The sequence below is a fragment of the Mustela nivalis genome (assembly GCF_964662115.1).
Source record: "Mustela nivalis genome assembly, chromosome: 12".
In the NCBI taxonomy this organism is placed as follows: domain Eukaryota; kingdom Metazoa; phylum Chordata; class Mammalia; order Carnivora; family Mustelidae; genus Mustela; species Mustela nivalis.
In genome coordinates, this window is record NC_139031.1 from 61,221,002 (window position 1) to 61,235,253 (window position 14,252).

Genomic DNA, 14,252 nt, shown 5'->3' on the forward strand with positions numbered 1-14,252 from the left:
TTGAACAGTTGTATTTCATTTTCATTTGTTTCCATGATTTTTAAAAATTCTTCTTTAATTTCCTGGTTGACCCATTCGTTTCTTAGTATGATGCTCTTTAGCCTCCCTGCATTTTAATTCTTTCCAACTTCCTCTTGTGATTGAGTTCTACTTTCGGAGCATTGTGGTCTGAAAACATGCAGGGAATGATCACAATCTTTTGATACCTGTTGAGACCTGATTTAGGACCTAGGATGTGATCTATTTTGGAGAATGTTCCATGTGCACTAGAGAAGAATGTGTATTCTCTTGCTTTGGTATGGAATGTTCTGAATATATCTGTGTTGTCCATCTAGTCCAGTGTGTCATTTAAAACCTTTATTTCTTTGTTAATCTTTTGCTTAGATGATCTGTCCATTTCAGTGAGGGGGATGTTAAAGTCCCCTACTATTATTGTGTTATTTTCAATGTATTTCAATGTATTTTTGATTGCACCTCTTAATAACTTTTTCGATTTCAACTTGGTTAGATTTCAGTTCTTTTATTTCTCCAGAAAGGGATTCTATAATATCTTCCATGCTTTTGTTTTGAGCCCAGCTGGCACCTTGATAATTGTCATTCTGAATTCTAGTTCTGATATATTACTAATGTCCATATTCATTCAGTCCCTAGCCTGCCTCCAGAAGAGATCTGAATCTGGGTGAAGAAAGGGGAAAAAAGAAAGAAAAAATTGTAGATATATATTAGACTGGTGTATAGAACAGAGCCAAACACTTGATTTTGGGTGTATTTTAGCCTGCTAGATGAAACTACCTCCCAAAATTTTCATGAAAGAAAAATATATAAACAAAAGTAAGGGTGAACATGATGAAGGGATGGAATATGAGTACAAAGATGAAAATTAAAAAAAGAATTGATAAGAAGTTGGTTGAAGAAAGAAAAAAAAAGAGGAAAGAATGTGATTGGGCTGGAGATTAGAAGAAAGCCATGTGGTAGGTTTAGTGTATGTTTTGATTTATTAGAAAAAATTGTATACCAAAATTTTAAAGGAAAAAAAAAGTATATGTATACAAAAAATAGGGTTAAATACAATAAAGGGATAAAATATGACTAAAACAATGAAAGTTAAAAAACATTTTTAAACAGGTATTGATACAATAAAATAGTTTAACAAAAAAATAGGAAAGAGGAAAAATTTTAAAAAATAGAATAAGAAAAAAAAAATTTAAAATATTTAACTTCGAAAGACTAAAGGGTCATGGGGAAAAAAGCCATGAATTCTATGTGTTGCTTTTCCTGAGCTCTGGAGTTCCACAGTTCTCATTGATTGGTGAAATTGGTATTGGCTGGACGTTCTTCCTGTCTTCTGGGGGAGGGGCCTGTTGCAGTGGTTCTCAAATGTCTTTGCCTGAGGTGGAATTGCATCGCCCTTGTCAGGCGCCAGGCTAAGTAATCGGCTCATGTTCGCTCTCAGTAGCTTTTGTTCCCTGAATGCTTTCCGTATAGCTTTGGAGGAGGAGAATGAAGATGGTGGCCTCCCAATCTCCAGCCCCATAGGAGCCAAGAGCTCAGGGCTCCACTCCTCAGTGCACCCTCAGAAAAAAGCAGTTAATCACTCCCATCTACCTGGTCTTGGCCACCTGTGACCGAGCCTGTCACCCAGCCTTTGAACGAGTGTTTCTATTTCTGGCGCATGGCCCCGTTTGGAGTCTCCAAACCCAGCAGATTCTTGCAATGCATTCCAGCTTTGCTCTTCTCAAAGGAGAACGGATGGGGTCTCTCCAGATCTGCCACTTGTGGGGTTCCCTGCTTTAAGAGCAGTGGCCTGACTGTGTCTGGGTAATCCTGAGCTGAGAGCCCACTTCTTGTCTTTGTCTCTGCAGCTGGGCTCCCCACTCTGATACCAATCCTCGGCTAGTTTTTCCAGGTAGGAATTATCACCCCATTTAGAGTTTGCAAACAAGCGCACACATGTTAAGTGACTTACCAAAACTCCACCATTAGATACCCTTTCTAATATTCTGTGCTGTTTTCCACAAACTCCAAGTCACCATTGGTCGTGATCTTGAAGAATGTGTAAGTTCTGTTGTAAGGTTAATGGATTATGCTTTTATTTCAGTTTTAATTTTTCATAAGAGACCATGAAAAATTTCCCTATACTGTGTCCTTGTGTTTCTCAGAATTTTGTGTTTCATAAAAATTTAATTGATTCAATTGTGTATGTCCAGTGGAAATCTGCATTTCTGAGACTGAAAAAGGGAATGATCTTGATTTGGCTGGTTCACACAAAATTTAAATACATAATTTAAATTTAAATTTAAATTTAAATTTAAATACATAAAGTATCTATAGCTATCATCTTACCATCTATCTATCTATGCAAAAAATAAACCTAGCTTTAGATTTAGGGCTTTTTTTTAATGGCATAATTTTGTAATTTCTGAGCAGAATCAAAGCACTTTGGGGAAAAAGAGCCCAATATAGGGTAAGAAAAATAAAGCTTCAACTAATTGTGCTTAGAGCAGTGTGTGGGCAGTTACTGGCTGATTGACAAGAATTATTTCTTAAGATTCTTTTTAACTGAAGTGCACTAAGTTTGGACAGATGCCACAAGTCTGAACATGGATAATAAACACTCACCTACTCAGTTTCTTGAGATTAATTATATCCTGTTCTGTGGGAAAAAAGGAAAAAAAAAAAAGGAAGGATTTTTACTCCATGTATTCCTTGGATAGGGGAGAGGGTTTTTTTTGTTTTTTTTTGTTTTTGTTTTTTGTTTTTTTGATAACAGGTCTTTCTTTCAATGAAAGTCTATAAATGTTTTGCTTAGAAATAGACCTGTACCTAGAGATATAATAAGTAGTAACTTTTTTTTAAAAAATTATTTTTTTACAAACATATAATGTATTATTAGCCTGTGAATTTAGGTCTGTGAATTGCCAGGTTTACACACTTCACAGCACTCACCATAGCACACACCCTCCCCCTATGCCCCTCCAGCTGGCCACTCTCAGTTTGTTTTGTGACATTGAGTCTCTTATGGTTTTTCTCCCTACCAATCCCATCTTGTTTCATTTATTCTTTTCCTACTCCCCAAACCCCCCACGTTGCATCTCCACTTCCTCATGTCAGGGAGATCATATGATAGTTGTCTTTCTCCGATTGACTTATTTCACTGAGCATAATACCCTCTAGCTCCATCCACGTCATTACAAATAGCAAGACTTTATTTCTTTTGATGGCTGCATAGTATTCCATTGTATATATATACCACTTCTTCTTTATCCATTCATCTGTTTATGGACATCTAGGTTCTTTCCATAGTTTGGCTATTGTGGACATTGCTGCTATAAAAATTCGGGTGCACATGCCCCTTCAGATCACTACATTTGTAACTTTAGGGTAAATACCCAGTAGTGCAATTGCTGGGTTGTAAGGTAGCTCTATTTTCAACTTTTTGAGGAACCTCCATGCTGTTTTCCAGAGTGGTTTCACCAGCTTGCATTCCCATCAACAGTGTAGGAGGGTTCCCTTTCTCTGCATCCTCGCCAGCATCTGTTATTTCCTGACTTGTTAATTTTAGCCATTCTGACTGCTGTGAGGTGGTATCTCATTGTGCTTTTGATTTGTACTTCCCTGATTCTGAGTGATATGGAGCATTTTTTCATGTGTCTGTTGGCCATCTAGATGTCTTCTTTGCAGAAATGTCCGTTCATGTCTTCTGCCCATTTCTCGATTAGATTATTTGTTCTTTGGGTGTTGAGTTTGCTAAGTTCTTTATAGATTTTGGATACTAGCCCTTTATCTGATATTTCATTTGCAAATATCTTCTCCCATTCTGTCAGTTGTCTTTTGGTTTTGTTAACTGTTTCCTTTGCTGTGAAAAAGCTTTTGATCCTGATGAAATCCCAATAGTTCATTTTTGCCCTTGCTTCCCTTGCCTTTAGCGATGTTTCTGGGAAGAAGTTGCTGTGGCTGAGGCCAAAGAGGTTGCTGCCAGTGTTCTCCTCAAGGATTTTGATGGATTCCTTTCTCACATTGAGGTCCTTTATCCATTTTGAGTCTATTTTTGTGTGTGGTATAAGGAAATGGTCTAATTTCATTTTTCTGCATGTGACTGTTCAATGTTCCAAACACCATTTGTTTAAGAGGCTGTCTTTTCTCCATTGGACATTCCTTCCAGCTTTGTCAAATATTAGTTGACCGTAGAGTTGAGGGGCAATTTCTGGGCTCTCTATCCTGTTCCATTGATCTGTGCGTCTGTTTTTGTGCCATTACCATACTGTCTTGATGATGACAGCTTTGTAATAGAGCTTGAAGTCCAGAATTGTGATGCTACTAACTTTGGCTTTCTTTTTCAATATTCCTTTGGCTATTCGAGGTCTTTTCTGGTTCTATATACATTTTAGGATTATTCAATTTCTTTGGAAAAAAACTGATGGTATTTTGATAGGGATTGCCTTAAATGTGTAGATTGCTTTAGGTAGCATAGACATTTTCACAATATTTATTCTTCCAATCCAGGAGCATGGAACATTTTTCCATTCTTTGTGTCTTCCTCAATTTTTTTCATGAGTACTTTATAGTTTTCTGAGTATAGATTCTTAGCCTCTTTAGTTAGGTTTATTCCTAGGTATCTTATGGTTTTGGGAGCAATTGTAAATGGGATGGACTCCTTAATTTCTCTTTCTTCTGTCTTGTTGTTGGTGTAGAGAAATGCAACTGATTTCTGTACATTGATTTTATATCCTGACACTTTACTGAATTCCTGTACAGGTTCTAGCAGATTTGGAGTGGAGTCTTTTGGGTTTTCCACATATAGTATCATATCATCTGCAAAGAGTGATAGTTTGATTTCTTCTTTGCCAATTTGGATGCCTTTAATTTCTTTTTGTTGTCTTATTGCTGAGGCTAGGACTTCCAGTACTGTGTTGAATAGCAGTGGTGATAATGGACATCCCTGCCATGTTCCTGACCTTAGCAGAAGAGCTTTCAGTTTTTCTCCATTGAGAATGATATTTACAGTGGGTTTTTCATAGATGGCTTTGATAATATTGAAGTATGTGCCCTCTATCCCTACACTTTGAAGGGTTTTGATCAGGAAGGAATGCTGTACTTTGTCAAATGCTTTTTCAGCATCTATTGAGAGTATCATATGGTTCTTGTTCTTTCTTTTATTAATGTATTGGATCACATGGATTGATTTGTGGATGTTGAATCAACCTTGCAGCCCTGGAATAAATCCCACTTGGTCATGGTGAGTAATCCTTTTAATGTACTGTTGGATCCTATTGGCTAGTAGTTTGGTGAGAATTTTTGCATCTGTGTTCATCAAGGATATGGTTTGTAATGCTCTTTTTTGATGGGAACCTTGTCTGGTTTTGGGATCAAGGTGATGGGAGTTTTTCTTCCATTTCTATTTTTTGGAACAATTTCAGGAGAATAGGAATTAATTCTTCTTTAAATATTTGGTAAAATTCCCCTGGGAAGCTGTCTGGCCCTGGGCTTTTGTTTGGATTTTTGATGACTGTTTCAATCTCCTTACTGGTTATGAGTCTATTCAGGTTTTCTGTTTCTTCCTGGTTCAGTTTTGGTAGTTTATATGTCTCTAGGAATGCCTCCATTTCTTCCAGATTGTCAAATTTGCTGGCATATACTTGCTCATAATATGTTCTTATAATTGTTTGTTTGGTGTTGGTTGTGATCTTTCCTCTTTCATGGATGATTTTATTAATATTTCTTTTCTTTTTGATAAGTCTGGCCAGGGGTTTATTAATTTTATTAATTCTTTCAAAGAACCAGGTCCTACTTTCATTGATTTGTTCTATTTTTGCTGTTGTTTCTATTTCATTGATTTCTGCTGTGATTTTTATGATTTCTCTTCTCCTGCTGGGTTTAGGCTTTCTTTGCTATTCTTTCTCCAGGTCCTTTAGGTGTAGGGTTAGGTTGTGTACTTGAGACCTTTTTAGTTTCTTGAGAAAGGCTTGTATCACTATATGTTTTCCTCTCAGAACTGCCTTTGCTGTGTCCCACAGATTTCAAAGCATTGTGTTTTCATTATCATTTGTTTCCATGATTTTTTTCAATTCTTCTTTAATTTCCTGGTTGACCCATTCATTCTTCAGAAGGATGCTGTTTAGTCTCCATGTATTTGGGTTCTTTCCAAATTTCCTCTTGTGTTTGAATTCTAGCTTCAGAGCATTGTGGTCTGAAAATATACAGGGAATGATCCCAATATTTTGATACTGGTTGAAACCTGATTTATGACCCAGAATGTGATCTATTCTGGAGAATGTTCCATGTGCACTAGACAAGAATGTGTATTCTTTTGCTTTGGGATGGAATGTTCTGAATATATCTGTGATGTCCATCTGGTCCAGTGTGTCATTTAAGGCCTTTATTTTCTTGTTGATCTACTTCTGGGATGATCTGTTCATTTCAGTGAGGGGAGTTTTAAAGTGCCCTACTATTATTATATTATTGTCAATGTGTTTCTTTGATTTTGTTATTATTTGGTTTATGTAGTTGGCTGCTCCCATGTTAGGGGCATAGATATTTAAAATTATTAGATCTTCTTGTTGGACAGACCCTTTGAGTATGATATAATCCCTTATTATAGTCTTTGGCTTGAAATCTAATTGATCTAAGGATTGCCACCCCAGCTTTCTTTTGATGTACATTAGCATGGTAAATTGTTTTCCACCCCCTCACTTTAAATCTGGAGGTGTCTTTGGATCTAAAATGAGTTTCTTGTAGGCAGCATATTGAGGAGTTTTGTTTTTTTATGCATTCTGATACCCTATGTCTTTTGATTGGGACATTTATCCAATTTACATTCAGGGTATCTATTGAGAGATATGAATTTAGTGCTATTGTATTGCCTATAAGGTGACTGTTACTGTATATTGTCTCTGTTCCTTTCTGATCTACTACTTTTTAGGGTCTCTCTTTGCTTAGAGGACCCCTTTCAATATTTCCTGTAGAGCTGGTTTGGTGTTTGCAAATTCTTTCAGTTTTTGTTTGTCCTGGAAGCTTTTTATCTCTCCTTCTATTTTCAATGATAGCCTAGCTGGATATAGTATTCTTGGCTGCATGCTTTTCACATTTAGTGCTCTGAATATATCATGCCAGTTCTTTTTGGCCTGCCAGGTCTCTGTGGATAAATGTCTGCTGCCAATCTAATATTTTTACCATTGTATGTTACAGACTTCTTGTCCTGGGCTGCTTTCAGGATTTTCTGTATGTCTCTAAGACTTGTGAGTTTTACTATTAAATGATGGGGTGTGGACCTATTCTTATCGGTTTTGAGGGGTTTCTCTGCACCTCCTGGATTTTTTTTTTTTTTACCATTCTTTTTTTTTTAATTTTTTATTTTTTATAAACATATATTTTTATCCCCAGGGGTACAGGTCTGTGAATCACCAGGTTTACACACTTCACAGCACTCACCAAAGCACATACCCTCCCCAATGTCCATAATCCCACCCCCTTCTCCCAAACCCCCTCCCACCAGCAACCCTCAGTTTGTTTTGTGAGATTAAGAGTTCCCTTTGCCATATTAGGGAAATTCTCTCCAATAATTCTCTCCAATATACCTTCTGCTCCCCTCTCTCTTTCTTCTTCTTCTGGAATCCCAATTATTCTAATGTTGTTTCATCTTATGGTATCACTTATCTCTCGAATTCTCCCCTCATGGTCCAGTAGTTGTCTCTCTTTTGCTCAGCTTCTTTATTCTCTGTCATTTGTTCTTCTATATCACTAATTCTTTCTTCTGCCTCATTTATCCTAGCAGTAAGAGCCTCCATTTTTTATTGCATCTCACTAATAGCTTTTTTGATTTCAACTTGGTTAGATTTTAATTCTTTTATTTCTCCAGAAAGGGCTTTTATTTCTCTAGACGGGGTTTCTCTAATATCTTCCATGCCTTTTTCTAGCCTGGCTAGAATCTTAAGAATCGCCATTCTGAAGTCTAGATCTAACATATTACCAATGTCTGTATTGATTACGTCCCTAGCCCTCAGTACTGCCTCTTATTCTTTTTTTTTTTTTTCTGGTGAGTTTTTCCACCTTGTCATTTTGTCCAGATAAGAATATTTGAAGGAGCAGATAAAATACTAAAAGGGTGGCAAATTCCCCAGGAAAATGTGCTTTAACCAAATAAGAAGAGACTCCAAATCATGAGGGGGATGGAAGGGAGTAAAAACAAGTTCAGAAAAAAAATTAAAAAAACCAAACAAATAAATAAACAATATTAAAAAAGAAAAAAAATTATATATATATATATATATATATATATATATATATATATATATATATTAGACTGGTGACTAGATCAGGGTCACCCACTTAATTTGGGGGGTATTTTGGTCTCTTAGAAGACACTACCTCCCAAACTTTTAAAGAATGAAAAACGTATATAAGGGTAAACACAATGAAGGGATGGAATATGACTATAAAGATGAAAAAAATTTTTTAGTTTCTAAAAAAGGAGTTGATAAGTTAAGTAGGTTGGGAGAATAAAGAAAAAGAAAGTGGGGAGAATTTGCTCAGGCTGGATACTAGAACAAGCCAGTGCTAAATTTAGGCTATATTTTGATCTATTAGAAGAAGTTGTACCCCAAATTTTTTAGAAGAAAAAAATCGTATGTGTATACAAAAAATAAAGTTAGATATAATGAAGGATAAAATATGAGTATAATAATGAAGGTACATAAAAGATCATTATTATTTTTTATGAAATTTTTTGTTAAGATAGATTAAAAAACGTTAAAAGAGGAAAGGGTAAAAGTTTAAAAAAATTTAGTAGAAGAAAAAATGTTAAAAATTTCTTTATCTTTGCAAGACTAAAGAATCGCGGGGAGAAAGCCATGAATTCCATGCTTTGCTTTCTCCCCCTTTGGAATTCTGCTGTTCTCCTTGGTAAGTAAATTTGGTTTTGGCTCGATTTCTTGTTGATCTTCTGGGGGAGAGGCCTGTTGTAGTGATTCTGGAGTGTCTTTGCCTGAGGCAGAATTGCACCACCCTTATCAGGGGCCAGGCTAAGTAATTGGCTCGGGTTAGCTTTTGGGAGCTTTTGTTCCCTGAGCGCTTTCCGTAGAGTTCTGGAGGATGGTAATGAAAATGGTGACCTACAAATCTCTGGCCCGGAGGAGCCAAGAGTTTGGGGCCCCACTCCTTAGTGAGCCCTCAGAGAAAACCCCCCATTGCTCCTGTCTCCCTGGCCTCTGGCTGTGCTCCAAGCTCACCCAGCCTGTGACCAAGTGTCTCTGTCTCTGGCACACAGCTCCGCCTGGGGTCTCTGAACCCCACAGATCCCTGAGCTCTTCCAGGGGGAGTATTTCCGGATCTTGTGGGGACCCCACACACAGAGCAATGGCCTGTGCCATGGATTATGGTTCAAGGTAACCCCGAGTTGAGACCTCACTCCTTGGCTCTGTCTCTGTAGCCGGCTTTCCTGTTCTAGTACCTGAAAGCTCTGAGATACTCAGACACCCCTGATCTTTCTGTGACCCCACGGGAGCTGAGGCCACGCTGGCCCTGTGTGGGATCAGCCCGGTTTAGCCTCTGAAGTTATGTCCCTCATTGGAGGAGACTTTTGAAAGTCCTGATTTGGTGCTCCATTGCTCTGCCGCTTGCCGGGAGTTGGCCCCTCCCCCTGAGGTCTATCTTCCTGTTGCTTTGGATTCATTTCTCCACTGGTCCTACCTTTGAGAAAGTGGTCGATTTTCTGTTTCTAGATTTGTTCCTCTTCTTCTCTTCGATATCTTGTTGGATTTGTAGGTGTTCAGAATAGTTTGATAAGCTATCTAGCTGATCTGCTACCTGATGTCATCTTAGCCTGCTACTTCTCCACCATCTTGACTCCTCTGGTATGTAGTATCTTGTTACGAGTAGTGATTTTCCCCCAAATGATATGTTTTGGAAAAAAATTGTGTTTAAACTATAGGTATAATTACCACATAAGGAACCTGAGTATGTCTGGGCATCCCCCCAAATCGGTAAGAGAGCATGCAGGTTGAGAAGCATAGCTATTTCCTAGAGCAGGAGTTCCTTTTGAGAAATTTGGCTAGGAGGTTTGGAACCTGAACATTGTTGACTTAACATATGCTTTTACCTCATGAAGCTTTCCCTGTCACTTGAAGCTTTCCTTACAGAAAGCTTGGGGCTCTTATTTGCACGTTCTTCTCTGCCAAATGGCTGGATGGGACTCTAAGATACAACTTCCTTTACTTCAGTGACCTATAGGATGTTTTTAGAATCATCACAGAGGTCATTTGGAAGTATCTGAATACTTTATGGGATCAAAGCCATTACTTTGTTATTTATAGATCTTAGCCTGGGAAATGGGACTCAGACTAGCTGTCCTCACTCAGGGAAGAAGTTCACTATATAGATGAGGAGGTTGCTTAGGAGTGTGATGAGTATCTACTAAGTTTCAAATATTACTAGGCACATTTTATATTGAATTTCTTTGACAGATATGAGGTAATTTTTTTAAGTTTTTATTTAAATCTTGGGGTTGATTGAGCGTCTGCCTTCAGCTCAGGTCATGATTCCATGCTCCTGCTCAGTGAGGAATGTGCTTCTCCCTCTCCCTCTCTGTTGTCCCTCTCCTATTTCTCTCTCTCTCTCTCTCTCAATAAATAAATAAATAATCTTAAAAAAAATTCCAGTTAGCAGTTAACTACAGAGAACAAATTGAGATTTGTTGTGGGGAAGGAAGGTGGGGAGGATGGGTTAAATAAGGGCACTTGTGATGAGTACTGGGTGTTGCATATAAGTGATGAGTATAAGTGATGAATCACTAAATTATATTCTTGAAATTAATATGGTAATATGGAATTTATTTTTTCTCTCAAGTTTTTATTTAAATTCCAGTTATTTAACATATAATGTAATATTAGTTTTAGGGGTAGAATTTAATGATTCAAAACTTCCATAGAACACCCAGTACTCATCACAAGTGTGGTCCTTAATCCCCCCATCTCCTATTTAACACATCTCCCCATTCACCTTCCCCTGGTCACCATCAGTTTGTTCTCTATAGCTAGGAGTCTGTTTCTTGGTTTGCCCTTTTCTCTTTTTTATTTTCTCTTCACACATTTATTTTGTTTCTTAAATTCCATATACAAATGAAATCATATGGTGTTTGTTTTTCTTATTTTACTTGTTTACTTACTCTTATTTACTTAGTGTAACACTCTTTAGCTCTATTGACATCATTGCAAATAGCAAGATTTCATTCTTTTTTATGGCTGAGTAATATTCCATTATATATCTATCTATATAGATCTATATATATCTCCTACATCATCTTTATTTGTTCATCAGTCAAAGGACCTTTGGGCAGTTTCCATAATTTGGCTATTGTTGATAATGCTGCTATAAACATCAGGGTGCATGTATCACTCTGAATTAGTATTTTTGTATTCTTTGGGTAAATACCTAATAGTGAAATTGCTGGATCATAGAGTAGTTCTATTTTTAAGTTCTTGAGGAAACACCATACTGTTTTCCACAGTGCCTGTCCCAGTTTGCATGCCCACTGACAGTGCAAGAGAGTTCTCCTTTTTCCACATTGTCATCAACACCTGTTGTTTCTCATGTTGTTGATGTTAGGTATTCTGACAGATGTGAGGTGATACTTGGTTGTAGTTTTGATTTGCATTTCCCTAATGATGGGTGATGTTGAGCACCTTTTCCTGTGTCTGTTAGTCATCTGTATATCTTCTCCTAAAAAATGTCTATTTATGTTTTCTGCCCATTTTTTAATTAGATTATTCATTTTGGAGGTATTGAGTTTTATAAGTTCTTTATATATTTTGGATACTAATCCTATATCATTTGTATCTATCTTCTTCCATTCTATATGTTGCCTTTTAGTTTTGTTGATTCTTTCCTTTGCTCTGTAACTTTCTGTTTTGATGAAGTCCCAATAGTTCATTTTTGCCTTTGTTTCCATTGCCTCAGGAGACAGATCTAGAAAGAAGTTGCTATGGCTCATGTCAAAGAGATTACTGCCTGTGTTGTCCTGGAGGATTTTACTAGCTTCATGTCTCACATTTAGGTCTTTAATCCACTTTGAATTTATTTTTGTGTATAGTATAAGTGTCCCAGTTTCATTCTTTTGCATGTTGCTGTGCAGTTTCCCAACACCATTTGTTGAAGAGACTGTTTTTGTTTTTTTTTTTTTTTCATTGGGTATTCTTTCCTGCTTTATCCAAGATGAATTGACCTGTAGTTGAGAGTTTGTTTCTGGGCCTTCTGTTCTGTTCCATTGATCTGTATGTTGATTTTTGTGCCAGTACCATACTATAGTTTTGATCACTAGAGTTTTATAATGTAACTTGCAGTTGGGAATTGTGATGCCTCCAGCTTTGGTTTTCTTTTTCAAGATTTCTTCAGTTATTCAGGGTCTCTTGTGGTTCCATACAAATTTTAGGATTGTTTGTTCTAGCTCTGTGAAAAGTGCTGTTGGTATTTTGATAGGAATTGCATTAAATGTGTAGATTGCTTTGGGTAGTATAGACATTTTAATAATGTTTGTTATTCCAATCCATAAGCAGGGAGTGTCTTTCCATTTCTTTGTGTTGTCTTCAATATCTTTCATCAGTGTTTTATAGTTTTCAGAGTATAGGTCTTTCACTGATATGGGGTAAGAATTATGATCTACATGAGTATGTGCAGCTCTAACTCCCTCTCTGAGCTCTGTATCCATATATTCAACTACTAAATGGCCATTTCTATTTGGATATCTCACAGGCACTCTGAACTCGAGATGCCCAGAACTGACCCCACACACTCCAGCCTCATCATGCATAATACAATCTAACTTGGAGTCCTGCCAAATGTAACTTAAATGTTTCTCAGGTATCTTGACTTCTTTCCATTCCCATCTTCACCACTCTATTGCAAATGACTTTTACTCTCAACTGAACAAATGCAATGGTTTTCTAGCTGGTTTCCCTCATTTCTCCCCACCCTTCTCCCTTTTAATCCATTTTCCCCCCACTATAATCAGAGCTATCTTTTTGAAAAATGTCAAAGCTCTCAAGATGTCTTATACCTTAAATCACTTCAGTAGCTCTTGTCCTTAGGTTAGAAACTAAAACACTTACCAGATATTCTATGGTCCTTGCCTATTTCAGAAAGCCTTCTCTCCTTTCATTCTCTCCCTTTCTGCATTTCCATCCTTCTGGCCCTCTTCCCTAATATACATAGTTAATTACTCTCGATTGGTTCAAATTTATTTCGGTTATCACTTTCTCCTGGAGCTTTCCCTGATTAGAGAGATCAGGATTCCTTGATAAATGTTTTTCATTCAGAGTTGTCACAATGGTAATTAAATATATATATATATATATATATATATATATATATATATATATACATATATCTAATTAGCTGTCTAATATTTGTTTCCCTAACTACAGATTAAGCTTCAGGAGGGCACGGTACAGATACATAATATATTTTCAAAGCTTTGCATAGTACTGTCCCCAAGTATTTGCTAGGTGAATATTTATTGAATGAACGAGTAAATGAATGAGCAGATATTTTTCCAGATGAAGAAATTTAGGCTCAGATGGATAAGTGACAGAAAGGGAATGTGAGTTCAGGTCAAATTCACTCTAAAATCTGTTCTCTTTCCATTTAAAATTATACATTTCACAATAATGTTCTTTTACCAATACGATTTTCAAAATTAATTTTTAGTAGTATTATAAAATTTGTATCAGTGTTCTGATGCCAAAATATCAGAGAAGAACATCACAATAGATTTTTTTCTATTGTAAAGAGTTTTCCCCAATAAAAAGTGATTTTTTGCTACTTGATTGACAGTGCCGTGTTTTTTTTTTAATTTTTTATTTTTTATAAACATATATTTTTATCCCCAGGGGTACAGGTCTGTGAATCACCAGGTTTACACACTTCACAGCACTCACCAAAGCACATACTCTCCCCAATGTCCATAATCCCACTCCCTTCTCCCAAACCCTCTCCCCCCAGCAACCCTCAGTTTGTTTTGTGAGATCAAGAGTCACTTATGGTTTGTCTCCCTCCCAATACCCTCTTGTTTCATTTATTCTTCTCCTACCCACTTAAGCCCCCATGTTGCATCACCATTTCCTCATATCAGGGAGATCATATGATAGTTGTCTTTCTCTGCTTGACTTATTTCGCTAAGCATGATACGCTCTAGTTCCATCCACGTCGTCGCAAATGGCAAGATTTTATTTCTTTTGATGGCTGCATAGTATTCCATTGTGTAA